Below are 6,696 nucleotides of genomic sequence, written 5' to 3' on the forward strand. Positions count from 1 at the left end.
GTGTGCCGCTGTGCTATCAGCCTTTCACTGAATGTCTTTTATGATGACGTACTGGCCCGGGCCGAGGCCTGTCACATCATCACTGTAATGTATGAAGGAATTACTGGGACTCACGCTGCAAAGACTATGCATTTATTGAGTATTAAAGGGACACTTTGCCCGATTTCCCCACCTTACTGCCACATCAAGGCGTCATGTGTTTCAAGCTGCTGATACTTCCTGCATCCTGTGACCACCAGCAGCTGCTTCCTCTGCTGGGCCGATGGCGGAGGAGCCGCAGGGAGGGTTTTGCCGCGGAGGTTTGTTTTTCTTCTCTTCTCCCCAGCTCGACTCAGCCAGTTTAGAGTTAAAAACCACATCTCAGTCTGTCAGAGTGACGTCCCGGCGGGGGCTGGACTGTAATTAATCATAATAAATCACTGTGACTGACAGGGTTGTAAAAATTCCGCCAGTTTATTTTTACCCATCATATTTATTTTCATGTTTACCAATAATATACAGACTTGTTTTAATTGCATTTGGCCATGTGTGGATTGTAATGATGGTAATGCCACCTTGTGTGTGCTATGAAAGGGCTGCGCTCAACAGAAAACTTAAAAAGACTGACTGGTGATTTCTTCATGCTGGATGCTTGTATACACGCTTTAGAGGTGTCTACTATATGCGGTTGGGTGATGTTTTACGATGGTCGTTCATGCTGTGGTGTCATTTTGCTGCCAACTTCCATCAGCACAAAGATGTCAAAGACGCTTGGTGTGTGTTTGTGCCATCGGTGGAAAGAAACGACATGCAAGCTGGTTTGCTCAAGTCTGCAGCTATTTGAAATTTTGAGATATTTAACCTGAGAATTTGCATGATGTGCTACTTTATACTTCTACTCTGCTACGGTTAACTGACAGCTGTAGTCAGTATACAGTATAAAGTTTTTACATATAAAACATATGATCGTCTATAGATTAAACTACCCAGAAGTATGAAGTATTCTGTGCTTCTAATTAGAGTGTCTATAGTGAACATTTTAACAATAGCATTGGATCACATGAGGAACCCACAGAGACCTGTCGCAGGATGGAGCTTTTCAGAAAACACATTTAGCAGCCAGATATTTATCTTGGGAATTGGTGGAGACCCAAACAGGAGAGCGAATATCAGGCTGACTCATCAGGTGGTCGTCACAACTTCAAGTCAGTGCTAACGTTGCGCTGTCACTGCTGGGTGTCTAATAAGCACACTGTTTGCTAACAAGTTCACCATTGTCAACAAAAAGTGAGAATATGTCAATGTAGTGTTCACAGCTTGTTTCTGTTGCCCCCAAGTGGCCAAAAATCAGTAACTGCAGCAGATGATGAATGTGGATTTTTCCTCCTAATGGAGTATTTTTACACTGAGGTACTGCTCTATTAATACTGTTTTTCATTGTAGCTTTGTTCTCTGTGCTGGTCACTTGTGCAGCGTACGGTTGGCTGCGTGCAGAGTCGCTCAGTACCACCAGCCAACATCAAAATGGACATATTAAATGACAAATGCATTTTGACTTACTTGTGCAGTTTAGTAGCTGTGAAGCTGCTAATTAAGGCATGTTGTGCTATTTTGTCAGTCTGCTTGTTCGTAGGAGCGTTGATGGCGATAATGCAACTTAGTTACACTTACTGTTAGACATCTTGACATGTCACGGCAGGGAAAATGCAGGCATGAATAACACAATTAATGAAGGCTGAACTCCATTGTACACCTGTGCTTTTCTGGCTAAGACAAGTCAAAATGTCTTACAAGAAAACAGCCTGTTTTTTTAAATTAAACTATGCGAGTGATCCTGCTGGCAAGCCCGTCGACAGGGGGGGGCAACCGGGTATGTTGTCCCGGGCCTCAGGACCATAGGGGCCCCTGAATGACCCTTAATTTATTTTACTTTACATTCACATATTTCTTTTTAATTAAATCATTGCCTGAAGAATTAAATATTATTTTCTACTCAACATATACTTAAAAACTTTAACATATTAAATATTTCAAATATTTATATATACACCCCTACCCCCTGTCTTAGCAGAGAATGGTTTGACCCCACTCTGGCGCACTTAAGGCTACGCTGCATACGTGCCCTGAAGCGGGAAATTTACGTAAATCTGTCATTGTTATAAACTTTAAACATGCTGACGGGGCCCTATGATGGTCTCTTGTCCCCGGGCCCCAGCAAGTCTGTTGACAGCCCTGCCTGCTGGGCCTGCAATTCTGACATCCATCAAAATTTGGGATTGCATTTATAATGCTTTTACATTGTTGAGAACAGAATCATACATCCCAGCATATATGATGTTCATTGTATAAACGCAGATATCGTAACAGAGATTTCATAGTTTGCTGGCATTGGTGCAGAGGGAGTTCTTGTGTGACAGCAAGGGACCGAACACTGTCGAAGGGAAATAAACAAATAATACCAGCAGGAAGTGTTTCTGTAACCTGATTACATTCACATTTATTCATTGGTCGAAAGCCAAGTACAAACGAGGTGCATTCCAGGCCAGAGCATATCAAGGAAATGCTGTAAGAATAACTGCCACAAGGCTTCAAGAGCATGAAGTAAGACATCGTCAGTGCACATTTTGAAAGAGAGGAAGGGAGCCGGTGTTGGGGAGTAGCTGGTTATGTGTATGTGCTATTCCAATTCTTACTATTGCAAATTACAAAATAAATCTAATCGTAATGTATTACAGTTACAGAAGAAAAATGGAATTAAATTACAGTTACTAATTGAAATGTTGGTGATTACAAAGGGGTTACATCTCAATATATTCTTTTTAGGGCAACTTTGGGTGCAACGTCGTCAAGGGAACGGCTCACAAGGAGTTTTCATGTGCATAGACGGATCCATTCATTGAGCAGCATACGCTCAAATATTGAGTGTTGTTTTTGATTGGTTCTCTTGTCTGCTGCTCACCTGCCAATGACATCAACACACATTGCTTTAGTCTGCCACGCCTGCAACCAGCCAGCCACACCAAGGACGATGGGCATACTGTCAACATCCAAATGCTCGATATTAAACCTGCAAACATCTACAGGAAAGTTAATGTTACCACAATCAATCACAAGGTAAAGTATCCCCCTCCCCACCATATTATTTAGAGTGTTCAAGATGCACAGTAAATCAGCTCCATATGTTGCTCCGTGGGCATAGTTGTGAGGTTTACACTGCCTGGTTTAAGGTATGCTTTTGGGGCTTTCATGCTTTGTTGGACGGTTTAAAACACGTGTTAGAAAAGTAATCATAAAGTTATGAAATGTTCTATTTCAAAAGGAACCTTCTGAACACTGCAGAGGGCCAAAGGAAAATGATAATGTTCGCTGTCACAGTTCTTTTCAACCACAAAAAACGTAGCCTTTGCTCAGCTGCTGTGTATTACAGAACATGAACTCCCTATTGTGTTTCCATATTTGACAGGTAAGCAGGAACACTTGCTGTTGCAGGCAGAGCTGATGTGTGTGTGTGTGTGTGTGTGTGTGTGTGTGTGTGTGTGTGTGTGTGTGTGTGTGTGTGTGTGTGTGTGTAGCTCAAGTTTAGATACAGGGCCTCTTTTTGAGAGGTCAGGGAGGTCAAAAGTGCAGGTTAACCACAAAACTGCAGCAGTATCTGCTGCTCAAGGGCACCTCAACAGGCACACAGTGGTTTGAACCCAAGACTGAGAACCTAGAAGTGAAACTTACACGTGCAGTGAATATTTTCACTGTCCACAGCTAATTTTGTTTTAGCTAATTATTCACAAGTTTTCATATAAACATGGTTTTATTGGAACAGGTGGAGGATCTGTTACAGTTAATTTGCAACATTTGTCAAATCATTGGGGGGGAAAAGCAAATTAGGACACCCGAAATTTATGTGCGTGAGCATTAGGATACGCAGGCATCTCAGCAATGTGATTTGTTAGCTTATATCAAACCGAGGCAGGCCACAGCCATGTGCACCCTGCAACTCCAATCCTTGTTTTCCAGCCACCGGCTGTTCACAGGCTTCGCTTCCATGCCGGAGAGGAGCATATGGTGCCTCAAAGCATCTGTTCAAATGGCCCTTTCTTCTGCGAAACATTCAAACAGTGGGCGGATACTGTCACTACTGTACATACGGTGTAGTCATCAGCAGAAATCCAACCACTTTAAAGTTGTGATTTCTTTTTTACACCAGGAACTTTAAGTCCACACGGAAAAGAAAAATCTTAAGAGTAACAAGTGCTCAGCACCACGAGGCTCGAAGAGAAGCTCTGCGAAGATTGTAGCTGTGATTTGTGGAGGACTTCTCAACCCACTCCTCTTCTCCACCGTGCTTCTGTACGCTCACCATGTTCACTTTCATTCAGACGCTTCGCCACAGATGGCTGACTATCTCTGTGTTTGCGTCTGATCACAACTCTCCGCTGACTGTGTACACAATCACTTGGCCTCTGAAACTCACCTCGCATTATCTCTGAACGTACAATTCAATAACAGCATGATGGCGAACAAAACTGCAATAGGCTGTAGTTTCTAAGCTCAGGGCATTTTAGGTTGAATAAGACAGAAAAAAAAATCAGGATGCCGACTAAAATCAATGCCATGGCTGTCATCTTTTGCACTGCTCAGAGTGCAGCACCAGCATACAGATAAAGAGCTTCCAACTGTGTTTTCTGTATCTCAGTGTGATCAAAAATTTGCAAGGCAGGTCAGAGCGCCGGCAGTGTTATACAGGCTTGACCTGCGGACGGTCACAGCAGCCATTAGCTCTGCCTTCTGAAGAAGCTTTGTGTTCCACGTGGATTTCTGCCTGGTTCTTACAAGCACAACTCCCCAGTATGAGGGACATGCCAGTCAGTCAGGACATGGGCTGGACGCCCCTGTCCCGCTCTGCTGGGCAAAGAGTCGTGTTGACAAGCCGCCGCAGAAAGGCGAAGCAGCGTCTGTCCTTTTGAGACGCAGCGGACCTTGAAAGAACAGCACAAACAAATGCAACAGCAAGGTCCCTCACGTAATTACCTCAGATGCAACGTGCTGCTCGTCATGATTCTGATTGAAGACTTTTCCTTCTTTATGCTGTAGCTTCTACCTATTGACTATCCCTACCTGACTTCAAGAAGACACCAATCTGCTGCAGCATTCACATGCATCTTCACATGAGGATAAATGTCTGTTTTGCTACTCTCATAAGCTGAAAGATACAACACAATGCCTAGCTACTTGGTGAGGGCGTTTACATTTCCTGTTCCAAACACCCAAGGCCGATAATCGCTTCAGCAGAACATAACAGCCTAATAGGTCTCCACGGATTTGCACAACAGCATTTGTATGCATTCAGATATTTCTTTTAGTGGCGTGGGAATAAGAATAATGCATGCTGGATGATGAATTATACATGTGATGAATCGATCTGATATGATGGTTAACAACAACATAAACTCATGTAAGAGCTGTCTGACAACTGTAGCGACTCTTCAGTGTCAATGTCACAAAAGCCAAAGCTATTCGACTGACGGGTGGTCCGTGGGAGCAGCGTAGTGGTAAAGACAACTTCAGGATATTAAAATCACAAGAATTAGGATCTGAACGCGCACCATTAATCCCACAGATTCCATTTCAACGTGACATAAACTTAGTTATTACGCACGGCGGTCTGCGAGGCTCAAGCAGAGGCCACACAGGGTCTGACCTACCAGTTTCATATGAGCTGTGGCGATACTGAAGTCAGATCAATAGAGCCAAGTCAATAGAAGGCCAGCGATTTCCCATAACCACACCACAGTCACTATTAGTGATTTACTGACCTGTTTGCATGTGGAATGGAGCCTCTGAGAACGTTTCAATTACAAAGTGTTTTTCTTGTCTGTCCCCTCTCAGCTGTTTGGATCTAAACACTAACTTGGGAAATTCAATATGGTGCCATGCCCAGAGAAATTCAGCCTATTTTCTGCCCTGTCAAATTCTGAACTGTTGGCACTGATAGCCCAATAAAAAAACAGTCAACCCTGTAGACGAGGACAGACACAGAGGCCTTTTTTTTTGTTTCCAACAAACATGATTCCACTCTGGGTGTATCTTATTGCTCGGCAGGAACTGTGGCTTTGGAGTGTTTGTTTTTGATTAGGAATGTTTAATGGCCTCTACACATTCAATTATCAGCAGCTCGCTCCGCCAGTCGATAGTCATCCTCACATTAATGGCCCAGAACTGATTACCAAGGACAGAGAGAGAAATGGGTGAAATGTTATTCATTCAAAGCGCTAATTAAATCTTCCTAGGTGGGACTTTCAATCCCACTCGAAACTTTGCCCGCATTTTGCTAAGCACCACTTATAGAGACAGTATGGCTAAAAATAACAGCGACGCTGATACAACATGCTTGCGTGTGCGCTCCTGTGTAGCCTCGCTGTCTAAACGCTCCTCGTGCTGGTGCTGATCATAGAGCTGAAAACGCCATGTGGTGGCCTCACTCTTCTGTGCGTCCTTCAGCTGCACATGTCTGATCTCCCTCAGATATATAAAATGTGAGTGAGTAAGAAACATGGCTCAAACTGTAGGCCTGTGGAGAAAGGGGAGAGCAGTGTCTGATGGATATTGATGCATTGTTAAAACCTTTGTCTGCTTTTGTTTCTTTTTGTTGGAGAGGGAGCTCTAAAAGCCAGAAAAGTTGGAGGGGGTGGTGGGTTTGCAGTCAAGGGCGTGGAGCTCCTT

This window comes from Chelmon rostratus, chromosome 10 (assembly GCF_017976325.1).
Source record: "Chelmon rostratus isolate fCheRos1 chromosome 10, fCheRos1.pri, whole genome shotgun sequence".
Classification (NCBI taxonomy): domain Eukaryota; kingdom Metazoa; phylum Chordata; class Actinopteri; order Chaetodontiformes; family Chaetodontidae; genus Chelmon; species Chelmon rostratus.